Here is a 17,550-nt window from a genome sequence, read left to right as displayed (position 1 = left end):
AACATAAAAATAAAATAGCATTTATGCAAGAATGTTTAGGGGCCTTGTGGAAGCAAAGGGAGAAGGGTCTTCAAAGCATGTCTTCTAAGATAAGGCTCAAGAGACAGAAATATGAACTTATAACTGTGATCAGCTATAGAAGAAGCTGGAGACCTTGACATCATTAGTAAAGACTCTGAGTATTTCTTCCCCTCCCATGAGAAGTATTCATTGGCAAATTTACAATCGTTATTCCCGATTTTTCCAATCAGGATTACATGAAAAATCTAACCTGCCAGCGTTAACATTCTATGGAGGCTGATCTTCCAAAAATCATCACCATAGCCAAGAAAGGGGGGGGAAAAGGGATCCCTGTCCAGGTCTATATAAAAATTAACTGCCATCTGCTACCAGCAGGAAAACCTCACTGGACACAGAACAAAGAGACAATTCTAAAGCCATTGCTGAGTACCTGCTACAATAAAAAATAAAATCACCATCCCACCAGGCTCTGGGATTCTGAGTCATTAAAGCAAAATACAAATATTTTTCACTTCACTAGGTTTTAGTCAATTCATCTTTTGTCTTTTCCAGATCCACAGGCATACAATTACCTTGAAAATGATACCTTCTCTAAATTTTGTCTTTCAGGTTAATAAATCATCATATAGCTAGCCCTCAGTACAGACTAGAATAAACCAATCTAACCCAAGATAACAATTAAGTGGATAATCCTAGCCCTGATCACAACTAAAGGGCACAAATCAAGAATACGGGCATGCCTGGTCTTGTCCTGTCAAGAAATCATGTCCAGAAAAAATGCCGTCTTTCTGATAAGGCAACTTTTTGAATATTGCTGCCTACAGACAAATCAGTAACGTCAAAGAATACCTACTCTGAGAGACGTGACATTGCTAAAAATCCCAATTCTCAGAAGATGAGACTCCAAATAGGGTAAATTTTCAGAAAACTCTTTTGTTTTCTTCAATGCACACACCAGACCATATTTTCTGTATAGAAAATCCTTGCAATGTCTCTTGTTGTGAATTGTATATAATTCTCATTGAGTAGTTGAAAATTCAGACCACTTTCTCAGTTCTAGAGGCTCTAGTCTGCAGCCTTGATTCCTTAACAAACTCACTGTTACTTGTTTCAATGTATTTAAGTCAAAAAGACCAAGTAGACAAAAACTTGTCACGCAAGAATACTATTAGAAGTTAGTGATTACAAACTGAAAACCAAAAGTTGGAACATTAAAAGCTAGAAACCAGTTCTTATTATGTAAGGTAACTATATTTGCACATCTATACCATTGTGCCACACAGGCCACCAGCCATCTCTGTTCTCCTGGAGGCACCAAGGAACTGACCATTGAGAAATTCCAGTGAAGGTGAAAGACATAAGGATTTATTTCTAGTACTGGCGGAGGCTTCACCATAAAGGGAAGATCCTTTATCCAAGATATAAAGATCCTTTATCCAAGATTCATGGAATTCAGGGTTAAAAATGATTGGCTTTCTATTTCCTGGTCCCTTATTTAGGTTTCTAAATTCCTGCTATGAGTGAGACCATCTGATATTTTTCTTTTTCTTTCTGGCTTACTTTGCTGAGCATGGTCCCTTCCAGCTCCATCCATGTTGCTGCAAATTGCGTGAGTTTATCTTTTTTGATTGCTGAGTAATATTCCATTGTGTATATGTACCACATCTTCTTGATCTAGTCATAAAGTAAAAATCAAAATCAACAAGCAACTATAAACCAGAGACACACTAGGGGTGGGAGGATCAAAACAAGGGGGGTGGTAATTGTATGGAGACTATAACCAAGATGAAAATGCATACATTGTGCAAAAATGATATAAAAAATATATGAAATTTTAAAAAATTAAAAAATGATTGGCTTTCTAGGGAAATTGGGAGATATTTGAGGTATTCAATTGAACTTTTTTTATTTTAAAGATTTATTTATTTATGCATACAAGAGCTGGGGTACAGGCAGAGGTGTAGGGGATGAGAGAATTTACCAGAGAAAGAGTGGGGAACAGAACAGGCAGATTGACCCAAGTACACTGCTGAGGGGAGGAGAGGGAGAGACAGGAAAGCTCTGCTGTGCCATATGGGCTGCTCCCTGGCCGGCTGGGGATCGAATTCATGCTACAGAGGCTGCGGATTGCTTCATAGTGCTGTGCTTAACCCCTTGCACCACCAGGAAGGCCCCTAATTGAACTTTCTTAAAGTATACTATATCTCCCTTCAAAAGGAACAGGAAACTATTCTCTATGTATTTTTTATATTTTATAATGTTCAAATGAACTTGAACATTCCCTTTTATGAAGGGGAATTAAGATGTGTCACCTCAAAATATACCACTATGGAATAAAAATTAATTTTAGCTAAAGGCATTTGAGTTCCTGAAGTCCCTCATCTTCCTAAAAGGAAGCTGGAGTCCAAAGACTCCCCAAAGAATTCAATTGTCATAGATCCTTTCCACAGGGAAATCTAATCTTTTTGGAGACTAGTAGCACATCCAAACAGACATTGTCTTAAGACTATCATATTCCCCATCTATTTTCCTAAAACCCTTTCACATTTGCAAAAAGCCATCTTCCACAAATGCCCTTTCTCCTGCTCCCCCTTTGAAGAAGTCATTTACTTTCCCACTGCATTTCTCTCCCTCCCGTTCACCTCTTAAGTTGGTTTAAAACCCCAAATTCTGGGGCCTCCCTGGTGGCGCAGCGGTTGAGCACTGGGTTGCAAAGCTGCCCGCAGCCTCAGCAGCGCCAGTTTGATCCCTGGCCACCAGGCGAGGATCCCACATGGCGCGCAGACCTCTCCTGCTGCGCCCACTGCTCCCCTCAGCAGTGTATTTCTTCGTCAGTCTGTTGTTCTGCTCCCCGCTCTGGCTCTGGTGAATTCTCTCACCCTCCCGCGCTTCTGACTGTACCCAGTGCTTGTATAAATAAATAAATACTTTAAAAAAATAAAAAAATAAAAAAAATAAAATAAAACCCCAAATTCTGACTGCTCGTTTGAATTACTCATCTGAGCATTCCCATTTGCACACATATTGCACTCAGAGATAAACTTTTTCTTTTTCTATCATGTCATTTGTCAGATTAATTTTTAGGTTCCCAGGCACTAAACAAGACAAGAGTGAGGAAAAGTCTTTCTTCCTCTACAGTTTTCAAAGAGAGGTGGTTTGTTTTGGAGTACACACAAAGATTTCTACTCAACAGCATGCATGTATGCATACAGATGTAAAAACTCATACCTCCTTTTACATACCCTCAAATATTCCTTTGTTGCACTATTAATGAAAGCACATGACCTTGGGTATGTGTTTGAGACTACGTACCATGTCTAAACAGACATTCCTCATCTAAGACTAGAGGAGGAAAAAATAAAAATTATGCTATCTGCCTCTGGGTCCAAAGTTGAGTTATAATTTATCTGGGGCAGATTGTCTCATTAAGTGAGCAAAGGTAAGTGAATAGTAACTTTTTAAAAAATATATTTATATATATATATATATTTTTTACATCTCTTTTAATGATGCAGTTAAAAGGTAGGCATGCAGCCAGTGATGGGAACAAAGGAGGAATACAACAAAACCCTACTGGGTTTGATAAAGGTATTCCCACCTAAAAATTCCTTTGTATGCAGCACCCAGGAGGGTGCTAAATCATATCAAGACCCCTGGAAGGGAAGGCACTTGAAGACTCACATGACCCAGGTAGGTCAAGGTGGGACAATAGTTCTCTGGAGGGAAAAAATGTCAAGATTCCCAAAGTAGAACTCCTACAAGGAAACAGAAGTCTGCGCTGGCAGTCCAGGCTCAACCAAAAAGCAAGGCATGAGAACTGACTCTGGGACAGAGAGGGCTAGTCTGTAGCCCCTTTGGATTTACTTTGGCTCTGTTTCAGGATGTGAGGGAAATGGCTGAGTATATTAACATAAATGTGGAGACCACGCCAGGCCACCAAACAACAGCCTTCACAAGGATCTATGCTGCAAAGGGATCATCCATTCCTCAGGTTGTCCAAGATAGCCAGGAGCAGAACATAGCAATAGGCTTGGGGCTGGACTTCCCACTTCACTTTCTGCATGGTATATGGAAAGAAAAAGTGTGAATCCCAGGGCTCTTAAACAACTGGGAAGGATAGAAAAAAATAGGCTGGGAAACATGTGACTTCTTCCCAAATCAATATGTGAGCATGAAGAACATGAAGTGACATTTCCCCCCAAGCTATTGAAATAGGTCAAATCAACTTTACAAGGGCCTTCTGGGTGGCACAGGGGTTAAAGACAGCGCTATCAAGCTATCACCAGGGCCTCCCTGGTGGCGCAGCGGTTGAGCGCTGGGTTGCGAAGCTGCCCGCAGCCTCTGCAGCGCTCATTCCATCCCGGGCCGGCTGCTCCCCGGCCACCGGAGGAGGGTCCCACATGGCGCGCAGACCTCTCCTGCCGCCCCCTGCTGCCCTCAGCAGTGTACTTCGGTCCCTCTGCCTGCTCTGCTCCCCGCTCTGGCTCTGGTGAATTCTCTCACCCTCCCGCGCTTTTGACTGTACCCAGTGCTTGTATAAATAAATAAATAAAGCTAAAAAAAAAAATTAAAAAAAAAAAAAGCTATCACTAGCCACTACAGCATGAGTTTGATCCCCGGCTGGCCAGGGAGCAACCCACATGGTGCAGCAGACCTCTCCTGTCTTTGCCTGCTGTTCCCTCAGCAGTGTATTTCAGTAGATCTGCCTGTTCTGCTCCCCACTCTCTCTGGTGAATCCTCTCACTCCCCGCCCCAACTCTGGTCTATACCCCAGTTCTTGTATGCATAAATAAACAAATCTTTTAAAAAATCAATTTCACCAAGATTTGATTTGAATTATTTGAGTTAATAACTATTTATTTAACAATAGTTAACTTAAAATTATTAATCATTTTTATATGATTAAAAACCAGCATTCATACCCAACCTCCAACCACATGGGAGAAAAAGATAGGGACAATCAGAATTACATGTTTCTCTTTGAAGGTTGTTTTCACAAGGCATGGCACTGGTTTCTAAGGTCTTTGGAATATTGTAAGTTTCCTTTGTTTCAATATAGCTTCAAGGACAGGCAGATTAACAGGAAACAATAAGTAAGCAACATTATAACTATTCACAAAAATCTCCCTATTGCACAGAAAAGCAGTATGAGACTCTGATGAATGTTTTCAGTGCTTTATCAAATTAGATTACTTGACTGCTTTTAATGGTACAGCAAGCTCCCTCTCCCCTAAAAGTTGCAAGGCAAAAAAAGAATCTATCTCTTTGTGCTTTCTTTGTTAAATAAAGACTTGTACTCACTAGAATTGTAAGCAAAATACAAGCTGTAGATATTAATGTTATTAGTAGAAGTGGGGTGAGAACTGAATAAAGTCTTCTAATAGTGAAATAAAGAAAATACAGCATTAATCTTTCACAGTATTAGGTTGGGGATTTTAAGATTACTTTGGATGATGTACAAATTAGGTAATTCATAAAAATAGTGTACATGTGCTCTAAGAATTTTGAGGAGGGATTACAAAGAAAGATAAAGATGCCTCTCTTAGAATTTTATTTCATTAGTACTCCCCAAGTTCTTTTTTACTTTTATGTGAAGGGGCAGAGGATAAGAAGAACAAATTGTGAATACAATTTACGTTTATTAGCTCTGCATGGATAATTTAACCCAAGCTCTCTGAGCTACAGCTTCATTTATAAAAATATCCTCCAGGCTTTCTCTCTCCTAACTTCAGGCCTCCTGGCTATGCTTCATCCCAGTCACCTTGCATACACCATTTCACTGCTGTCTCTGTTGCCAACTGACTCAGTCGTAATTATCCAGTTTCCAGTTCCAAATTCACAAGGGAGAAAAATGTTTGGCCCAGTTCATCTTTTCATGTGCAGCTATGGATCTTGGAGCACATTATTCTTAAGTCATGTGTTCTCCTCTCACTCAGTCAACTACATCTGGGAGGGAGGATGGAAGGTTATTTTGTTGTTATGTTAACAACAGCAGAGAAAATTTCAATAGGAAGGAAAGTAGGAGAGGAATCCAATGATCAATAATCTAGCAATAAATAGAATTCAATTAAAATATCTACGTTAGCTCTGTATTTAAAATAAGGACTTCCATATCACTTTGAACACTAAACAAATTCTAAGGAATGTCTTTTTTTTTTGTGTGTGTGTGTGTGGGACCCTCGCAGGCTGCTGGGGAATGAACCTGCCCTGCAGTGGCTGCAGGCAGCCTCGCAGGCCAGAGCTCAACTGCTGTGCCACCAGGGGAGGCCCCTAAGGAATGTTTTTTTGTAACAATGAAATCAAAAATAATTAAGGCAACTACTTCTGCCTGCTTGTATCTATACAAGTGTCCTTTATTCTTCTATCCTTTTTCCTAATAAACCTGCTCCTTAAATATAAAAAAATAATAATTAAGCTATGTAAAACTCAAATGAGAAGACAAAGTCAAACCAATTCAAACAAATTTTGAAATTTTTAGTTACCTCAAAATACTATAGTTTGAGATCTGATTGCTAAAATATATGGTAACAAAGCAAGTAAACGACCAATTTATTGATATGGATTTTATTTTTCAATCTCAAATATCAAACACTACCCATTAATTTGTGATGAGTAATTGATCTCTAATAAACAGCTAGGGAGAGGAACACCAAAGTAGCTCAGGTCCTGGATGATTAAATGTGATGTCGCATAGTGTGTACTCAATAAATGTTGTCAAATGGATTAATGAATCAGTGCCTTGGTTTTATATTGCTTTGTCAAAGTGAAGTAACTAGGCAGTTCTAGGATGAACAATATTGCAAAGTGTTAAAATAAAAAATAATAAAAGAAATATTAATATGTTACAATGCAAACAGCAAAGGTGGTTTTAAGCAGGCAAGGACTAGCGAGTGGTAACAGGCTTATTTATGGTGAGCAAAAGAGGAGGTGTGGTCTTGTTTGGGTTTTTTCTTAGTATGAATGAATTTACCAAGAATGTTTCTTTGGAGGTGAAAGCACATACTTTGGCTTCTTAGCAAAGAATCAAGTTTCAGGGCATCTATGCATAATCAGCAGAGACAAGTAGGCTGAGCTATTTATTCTTAAGAACAGGAGCTGGGGATTTGAGCAGATGCTAAAACTAGCTCCCATCTTTTTCTGCTCCATTCACCTTACCCACTCTTCCGTCCCTGCTTTTAACCAACCCTATCCTCTAGGACATGTCTCCATGCTATTCAAGAGGAATAACTCTTACTGTAAATTTCTATTTTAGTAAAACTCTGATGCCACAAATTTACAGCTATATGTCTTTGAGCTCTAGCTTCTTATCATTGAAAAGAGACTGTTATTTCCTTATTCAAACAGACTATTTGACAATTTATAGCAAATAATTGCAATCTTTGTTTCACATTTCTGCAAAATAATAACAAAAACAAACATTTACTGACACTACATGCCAGGCACTGTTCTAAACATATTGTATAGATTGCCTCATTTGCTCCTTAAAATAATACTGTGTTGTAAATTTCAACACCCATTGTACGGAAGAGAATGAAGCACAAGACAGTTGTGTAACTTTCCTAAAATCATTGTGGCAATAAGTTAAAAAGTCAGGGAGCTTGTTACTTGGGTTTTAACCACTCTATTATATACAGAAAGAGAACAATTAAGATTACCCTATTAACAAGAACGTCACATGTAAGAATGAATAATAGCTAGTTGTATACTAATATTAAATATAGCTAAGAAATTGATAGATATTTAATAAAAGGCACTTGTTGAACCTCCTGTCATCTAATTCATTCATCAAAAAAAATTTATTGACATTGTAGTAGATACTGTTCTAAATATTCAAAATGGTGGACAGGGACTCAAAATCATTAGTCATAAGAGAAGGAAAATTTATACCATGATGAAATAAAGCCACAACCACCTTCCAGAATGGTTAACATGAAAAAGAAAACAATGACAAGAATTGACAATAACAAGGACATTAAACAATAGGAATACACACTTACTCTGGATAAGAATGCAAATGCTACATTTCTGGAAAATTTAGTAGTTGATAAACTAAACATACAACTCTATGACCCTATAATACTACTTCTAAGTATAAATCCAAAAGAAAATAATACATAAATATAAATCCACCAACTTACATAAGACTACTTATAGCATAGCATATACACAGAACGCACAAAAATCATAAGTGTACAGATTGATAAATATTCAGCAAACAACACAATATAAATTCTGAAGTCAAGAAACAAAACAGGCATCTTAGAAAACAAACCTCTTAGAAGACTGTTTTTCCCTTCTCAGTCATTAACCCCAAAAAGGTTACCACTATTTTCACTTTAAAGATAATAGATTTGTTTTGCAACTTTTGAGCCATGGATTCACATACCACACAATACTTACTATCTTGATTTTGTTATTCAACTTTTTGTTTGTGAGACTCAATACTGTGTACAGTTGTAGTTTGTTCATTCTCATTTCTATATAGTAGCCCAATGTATTAAAAAAATTATTAAAAAAAAATAACAGGCCCATAGTGGACCCCCACACAAACTTAATACTTATTGCAGTTTTGTTTCCCAAAAGCAAAATCCTACACCAATCAATCTGGAGTTTGTAATCAGCACCAGTGAGACAATCTGCTAAGAAGGCTCCCTACCTTCCCTTAAAGGAAGGTAGCTCTACCTGAGAGAATCTTTTCTTTTGCTGTAATCTTGTTCTACCCTCTTTCTGTCTATAAATACCCTCCATTTCTTGGGAGCTGTTGCAGTATTTAGATGGGAGTCTGTGGGATTCATAAGTCATTTAATAAAGACAATAATGTCTCTAAATTTGTGAGCCTTATTTTTCAACAAATGTATAGGTAAACATTTGGCCATTTTCCAGAAAACTATACACAGAGCAAGGTAATACCCAAATCTGTTCAGATATAGAGTCAGACAACAACAGTACAGAGGAAAACAAAATGCCATCATGCCCACCATACAATAGGATGGGTGCATATGGAAGTGAAGTGACAAATGCAATTGTAATTCAAGCTCATATCTGTCCTACAGTTAACCAAACAGAACAATCCTCTAGTTATTTCCCTGGCCTCTGATTTCTAACAGAGGTGAATATACTCAGCACTTGAAAGAACCCTCACATTGGCTCTCTGTGCTGTGGAACAAAAGTCATTCCAGTGGGAAAAGTCCAGAAGAAGCCCCTTCCTTTTCCATCATCTCTTTTGGCCATACCTTAAGCGAGACTGGATAGAAGCCCCTCAAGTGCTGGCAGCTTTCTGAGGCTGCTTCCTGCCCTTAGAAGGTTCAGGGACCCAAAACCACGATAAATCTGAGTCAGTTTTGGCTTCTTATACCAGGCATGTGACTTATTTGCCAGATAAATACCCTTATGCAATTCTCTTATATTCAATTCCTGTCAGTTCCAGATCCCTAATTTTCTTTTTTCAAACAGAATTCTTAGAATAGCTACATTTGCTTTCCTACCCTGAAGATTCACTCACATAAACTAGTTGAGGTTTATAAAGTTTCAGAGGGAGTGCCACACATTTAATCTCTTCTCCTTGAGTCACTGAAGGGATTTACTGGGTAGGACACAGATAGATGTTTACTCTGAAACATTTTAGTTCATTCCAGTTGTTTGAACAAGTGAGTTTGACCTCTGACACAAGACTGAGTTTTAATCTGCTTTTATTCCTAGGAAGTTGGCCTTTTCTAATTGAGATTGAGAAGCAATTGCTCCTTCCAAGAGTAGGTCCCTGAATTTGAAGATTTGACTCCTTTTCATTCCTTGTTGGAAATGCAGTGATTCTTTTTTTAGTTCATGTCTTCAAATACAACTTACACATGAAAATAGCAACCTACATAAGCTTCTAAGATTATTTCCTTATCTTCCCTACAGCTACACTTTATTAGATATGTTTCTCCCAAGTTATTATAGGAATATTTTTATCAGCTGTTTCGCCACTGTTCAATACAGATCACCACCTTCCCAAGTCTCCAAGACTCATTCATATGCTAACACTGTTCAAGAAAAACTAATTGTGACATATGTTAAAGATGGCAACTCAGACTTTATTTGGGAGAGCTACTACAATGGGACATTTGCAAGAGGGGAGAGAGATTGGATGACTGAATGCAACAAGGACAAGCGGAGACTGACAGCCAAGAAACAGGGTGGAGTTGGTAGATGGAAAATTACTAAGAGGAAGCATCAGGGGTAAGAATCCTGATTAAAGTGACAGGATTTTTGTTGAAGGCCAGCCAGGGCAATAAGATATCCAGAGTGGGTAATAAGGAACTTGATCAGATAAGAAGAGTATGGGATTTTTGCTCAACTGACTCAGCAGGGTTCTTGCTAAAACTACACTGAGAGCAGAGTCAAAGGATAGACAAAGGCCAAGATCTGGATCTCATTAGAAAGAGCAGTCAAGGAGCCTGATTGAACTTTGGCCCAAGGAAGCATCTTTGTCAATAATTTAGATTCTCTCCCCTCCCAAACTTTCAAAAATATCATTATCAATTTGGTCTTTTTTCCCCTTTACAAAATTCCTCACTCAAAATTAGATCCTTTTTATTGGCTTCTAAACATGCTCAAACTGTAAAGAAGAAAACTCTCAAATCTACACAGTTGCCTAACACCATCCCTGATACTTCCATCTTTACCTCTTAAAACATCTGGGGGTGGCCAGTGGGCCTTGGTGGCCAAAAGCAGCCTGCAGCTAGGCAGATCAAAATGTCAATTTAGAGGGCCTCCCTGGTGGCACAAGGGTTAAGTTGCAGCCTACGAAGCTATCCGCAGCCACTGCAGCATGTGTTCAATCCCCGGCCAGGGAGCTACCACTTGGCGCAGCAGACCTCTCCTGACTCGCCCCACTGCTCCCCTCAGCAGTGTACTTCAATCTGCCTGTTCTGTTCCCCACTCTGTCTCTGGTGAATCTTTCCACCCCCTGCACCTCTCGCCTGTACCCCAGCTCTTGTATGCATAAATAAATAAATCTTAAAAAAAAATTTTTTTTTAAAAAAGTCAATTTAGAAAGGCGAAAGCTGGTGCTGAGATTTGGAAGACCTGAGTGGCTGTTAAGCAGCCTACGTGTGTTAAAGAAGGACAGCGAGTCTCTTAAAATCACCTGTGGGTGATGCCCTGCTCACTGCTGAGTAAGGATGAGGAGCTGAGGAACCCGTTCTTGGGAGACAGGTGGGGAACGTGGCTGGGGGAGGAGCCCACAGCCAAAAAGGGAAGCCAAGAGAGGCAGCACGTGGAGCTTGTATCCACGGATCCCCGACCCATGTGCTGGTGTGTGTTGGCCTGATTGCAGGGATCTGCATGTCTTACTGGGAGCTATGAAAGCCAAGTGTTGGAGCGACTGCAGACACAAACCCTGAGGATTGGGCAATTACCCCCTGTAGGGTAAAGAAAATATCAGGCTTTTCTGCCCTTCCGCCATCAGGATAGATGATGGATCCTTGTCCTGAATGCATGCCTGATGGCGGGCACCTGGAATAGGGTGTGGGCATAGGTAGATGGGATTCAGCTGAGCTGAGACTGTGCTTATAAGGGCGGCGTCACGGGGACGCCAGCAGCAGCAATAGCAGCGGCACCAGCAGCAGAAGCCGAGAAGCAGCAGAACGAACTCCAGAGAGCTCAGATAGAGTGAAGACTTGCTGGGGGCTGGGAGGCCTGCCAGCCTCCCAGCACCCCAGCCAGCACCCCTGCCTGCCATATGCCTGGTGAACCCCAAATAAAAAACCTGCAAAACTACTGAGGACTCTGACTCCTCCTTTACCCGGTCTGCATGAGATCACAAAACCTGCACCGTGTCCTGTCCTGCCTTTACACCCCCAAAGTACAGAATCGCCAACCCAAGAGTGAGTGCATCCTGGGGGTGGATATGGTGTGTGGCTTGTTGCGGAGACCACAGCCAGAGAAAGCCAGGAAGCCTGATGGCAGATGCCTGAGCGGCTCCGCCCTCACAGAGCAGTGCGGAAGGCAGCAGAAGTGGTGGTGCCAATGATTGTCTTTTACCACTAGGTTGGTGCCCTGCCTGGACTTATTTGTGTTCTGTTGTATTGTTTCATTATTCAGTTGTATTTTCTTTTGTGGGCTATGGCTGCAGTGTTTGTTTGCTAAGGGAAAATTGAATATAGTGGATTGTATAGCAGAAAACCCTGAGGGGGTGGATTGCAAGGTAAATGTTTCTCAGGCTTTTCTTCCCTCATGCTTCAGGATTGTCCTGCCTGATGGGGTACCTGCCTTTTGTTACATTGTTATAAGCTGTGTTATTTACTTCTGTGGGCCATAGCAGAGTATTGAGATAGTCACCAAGAGAAGCAGGAGAGAAAAGGGGAAGGAGAGAAAAGGGGAAGGAGAGAAGCCCAGAGTGAAGACTTGCAGGGGGCTTGGAAGTCTCCCGGCCTCCTGCCCCCCCACCCCCAATCTCACCCCCACCCCCACCCCCACAATCCCCCACTACCATCCCACCACCCCCACCCCTACCCCCCCCACACCCACACACACACACCCCACCCCACCCCTCCCCACTTGCCTGGTTGCTGCTCTGCATGTAAAAGCTCAATAAAAGCCTGAGAAAGCCACCAAGGGCTCCAGGCCTCTCCTTTACCTGGTCTGGCCTGCTGAAATCATAAGGAAAACCAGCTCTGTGTCCATCCTGGCACTACACCTGTTATCACCTGGATGATTAAGCAATTAATTAGTGGCTCCCAGCAGTATTTTTTAATAAATAGAATATAGTTTAAGTGAAAAAAACAGTGCACAGCATGAAAAAGAGGTATGTTTTGTTTCATCAAACTGTTTCAGTTGTGTGTGTTGGCATGCACTTTTGTGTACCTATGTGTTAGGGGTACACAATAACACCTGGGTATACTGGGTAGCAATATAAATTCATTTTCTTACTAACTGACATGAGTTCTTTTTAAAGGAAGTAACAGTGGTTCTCAAATTATGGTCTCTACCCAAGCAGTGTCTGCTATTAACCTACAAATTCCTTAGAAAAGCAAACTCTTAAGCCCCATCCCAGACTTACTGAACCAAAACCTCTAAGGGTGAGGCCTGGCAATCTGTTTTTTAAAGTCTTTAGATAATGCTGATACACACAATAGTTTGAAAGCCACTAGACTCTAGATAATTGAACTTTTCTCAATTAGAGGAGAGATTTGGGTCTTGAAGAAAGTTATTTCAGGGAGTCTTTTCTCATTTTCCACAAGTATGATACATAAATAACTAGTGTGGCATTCTAAATGCATAAAAGAGAAGCTAATTAATAAAGACAATGAGGGGATTGGATGCCTTGGGGCATTAGGCTTAATTCTATCTTGGAAGTGTTGAGAAAGCCTGATCTAGAATGATGTCCAAAGGGTCTCTTCAGAGTTAAATTTTTATTCTCAAAAAAAAAAAAAGTAATCCAACACAAGATTTGAATATAATGTGTGTCCTTAAATTATATCCTTAAATTATATTTCTCCTTATCTATATTGTGTTTGTAAGCAATGATACTATTGTGATAATAAATTAAATTTTAACTGATACTAAGACTTGAAACTAAAATTTGCCAAGGACATTCAAAATGAGTTTCAAGTTCATTTATCTAATCTTAATGGTCTTATTGACAAGCTCTCCCTAGTGCAGTGACTTACTGCCTTTATTTTCTTTGGTCCTGTTTTGTTCACAGCACACTCCCAGTCAGAGCATCTCTCATCACAAAGCTATGATTCTTATGGGGACCTGTGGGGAGTAGAGAGATTGAAAAATCTCCTTGAAGATTATAACCCCCTCCACACACATCCCATAAAAAAGCACTGTGCTAACATAAAAGACAAAGTTGCTAATAACAATCTAAGTCAGCAAAGAACATTTTATCCTACAAGAATAGCCTAATTTTAAATAGGCATTGACTGAGTTCCAGGATTATCCAAGAGCTCAGAGCATAATTCATTATTGTATACTTATTTATTCCCTGCAAAGAATCACTTTATTCTTTCAGAAGAAAGCAAAATCTGCTCATGAAAAGGGGAAATTTTCTTGTCATCAACTAATCAACCTTTTTTTAATGCCTTTGTGTATGTACCAATGTACTAAGCAATATGTAGGATGTGCCTGGTTTTATAGTAACTGGATAGAAAAGAGCAGAATATATTAAATAAGAAACATAAAATTACAACATTAATAGCTGTTAAATGATGAAGGACTTATTATATAACCATCTGACATGGTTTTAAGAAAAATAGATTCCTAATAAATAGATTCCAATAAATGTTGACCTAAAGACTCATCAGATGCAGGACCCAGAAGTCTATATTTAATTTCTCTAGATGGTTGATGGTCAAGCTAGGCACCATCCCTCAGAAATCCAGAAGAAGAAAATTAATTTCAGGTAGTACTGTCAGAGAATACGTTTGTGGAGCAAGGAAGTTCAGCTAAATTGAGGATAGTTGCTGCAGAATAACAGCAAAGCAGCAGAGAAAGCAGAGGGCATCTAGGCACTGACTGGAACAGTTCTCGAACAATGTGCTAAATTTTAGGAGGTAAAGAATATGTACCTTGGACACTCAGAAAACTGAATCTTAAAGGTTGACCAGAAGGCAGAGAATGAGGGGAAGAGAACAAAGCAGAGGAAACAATTCCTGCCAAATTAAGAGGCATGAAAAGTGTTAAGTGAATAGAGGTTTCATGTGAGTAGTGAAAGATCCAAATATGCCACCCCACACAGTGGGCTGGTGAAGGGTAAGTAGAACATGTGCACATATGGAAAAACAAAAACCCCAAAATTAAAATAAAAATTAAAAATAATAATATGCCACCCCAAAATACACTATTTTAGCATATGGATTATTTTGAGCTGAAGGCAGACTCAGAAGTCTTCCAGAGCTTCTATCACCTGACAAAAAGCAGATTTGCTGGGAATTGAGGACTGTCACACCTCGTCTCCAGAGAAGTTTTATGCCCCATGAAGGAGTAAACACTGAAATGAATTGGCACAAACCCGCCTTACCAAAATATCTCATCTTCCTTTATTTTCCCCATATACTTACTTATTACAATTTACCACCCCTAGAAGCTTAAACCCTCTTCCCTTTGTTTAGTCACTTCTCCACAACTTAATCACTCTTTGTTAAAATGATGTACATGTATGATAGTTTGTAAAGATCCAGAAACAAAAAAAATTGGCAGATTCATGCCCAATCAATAATCATCTCAAGCCAAGCCAATCATTGCTGTGATGGATAATGACAGCCTACTGTTGCCAAGATATTTGAGTTTTTTTTTTTCCAAAAAGAATCAGAAATCCATATTTATAGATGAAATCTCCCAACTTTTCAGTGCTAGACTCAAAATTCTTTATTAATCAGGCTAAATAAAACAGTGCTCAGCTTGATAAAAATGGTAGTTTACCACCTTGGGGCTAGAATTTAATAAACTCTTACTGCATCTAAATTAGACCAGTGTGTATCTGGTTTATCTATCATGTGCGGGATTCATGGGCTAGCACATGGTAACTAGGATGCCCGCGCCTCTCACAGGGGTACATCAATGAGTCATTTTCCAGCCTCTAGCTGAACACCTTCTGAAAATTTATCATCTCTCAAATATATCTGATGAACTTAAGCAATTAAGTGTTAGAAAATTCTTTCTTGTACTGATCTCAGGTAAAAAACAGGGCTTCCTAACTCCCACATCAGTGTTCTTTTCGTTCTCCTAAATTCAGTTTAAATGAGGTCTTTAGATATCCAGGTTACAATGCAAACCATTTCAAAATAAAATGTGAACTATTCCTAGTAGATCTATAGACATTATGGCAACACTTACTTTTTAAAGCAGTTTTTATTGCAGCAAGATTCAATTCTTTAAAGAATTATTTAAAATACTTTTTTTAAAAACTTCATGTTGGCAACCCTTCAGTTAAGCCAATGATTTGCATTAAAAAGAGTATATAAAATTTCAGGGAGTCCACACTTGCTCATTCAGTAATATTTTGTGTTCCAACTTACATCAAAGAGTCAAGAATGAAACCATTTCTTTTCTCACCTTGATTTGGCAATAAGCATTAACTCCCCCACACACACACATTTTACAAAGATAGGTTTGTTAGGAAAAGGAGAAAGAAAAGGAAAGTCACCTGCATAGTCACAGGTGGGCAAGAGAGCTGCCAAGTGTTGCTGTTTTGTTAGCATGTTCCATTAAATGCATGAGGATAATTATCCCATTCCCATTATAATAAAGTAATAATATGGTACAACATATACAAGCTTAAGCAAATTCATCTTGCCACATCTTCCTATCTTTTCACATCCTGCTTATAAATCTTTAATTAAATAAAAAGGAGACACAGATATGCCTTTCTCAAATTTCAACTTATTAGCCTTAGGATTTTTTACAGATCAGTCACTGAAGCTTAATATCTGCAACTGTAAAATGGAAGTAATACTCACAGTCTTATGATTGCATAAAATAACACACATTAAGGGAGTAATACCCCATCAAGCACACAGTGAGGGGATAATGAATGTTAATTCCTAATAATGAATGTTAATTGAATGTTAATTCCTTACCCTATTGCAGATGATTCAAACTAAGGAACTGAAAACGGTATGATTAAGAATTGGGGTATTTATTCCATTACACAGTAAGATACCACACAATAAAATCTACTGGTACCAAGGTGCAAACTTTTAAAATGCCTACACAATGTAACATGCCAACTTACAGTTACAATTTTGCAAATATGCCATCACTTTGAAAACTTTCTCATTTTCCAGTAATTTCTCAGCACATACCCAATTAACCCTTTGCACTCCGCTGTCCCCTCTCAGGGAACATTGGTAGCCAATGTCCAGAATGGTTCGGAGTGCAAAGGGTTAATATGTGCCAAAAAATCTGAACTTATCGTGAACTGAATGTTTTACCCAGTCAGGTGTCAAAAACAAGGACATCACAGCAAAAAAAAAAAAAAAAAAGGTTTATTGTCTAAACTGCATGGATGTAAATATATTTTATTCTATTATTCTATTTGCATAGAATGAAACTCCCCATCCCCCTAAAAAATAAGATTCTTGGTATTGGGAAGGACTTAGTGGGTAGAGCATGCAGCAGGGGGGAAAGAAACACCTCTCCAAACACATCCGTGTCAAAGGAAAGTTAACTCCTCCCTAAAACTGACTACAGCAGCCTCAAGGAAATCCCAAGTCTTGGTATCTGCCTTCCCAGGCACTTTCCGAGCCCATGTCCCCCAGGCTAAGAAATCAGAATGGGTTTTCCCTTTCTCCAGGACCCTCGGCCACAGCTCCAAACACCAGCTACCTGCGGCCCACCGTCCAGGTAACTCCCTGGCTGCAGCCAGGCTTTCCCTCCCGGCTTTCCCAGCCGACACCCACCCAAGTCCTGGGACAGCCCCCGCCCCAAGACCCCCTCCCCCGCCCTCCTGCCTCGCCCAAGATTCGCACATGCGTACATCCCACCACCAAGCGAGGTGAAAGCATTCCCCCCTCGACTGGTCCCCACGCCCAGCTGCCACGC

This window comes from Talpa europaea (genome assembly GCF_964194135.1).
Source record: "Talpa europaea genome assembly, chromosome: 6".
In the NCBI taxonomy this organism is placed as follows: Eukaryota; Metazoa; Chordata; class Mammalia; order Eulipotyphla; family Talpidae; genus Talpa; species Talpa europaea.
The sequence above is the reverse complement of the archived record's forward strand: the minus strand, read 5'-3'. Positions refer to the sequence as shown.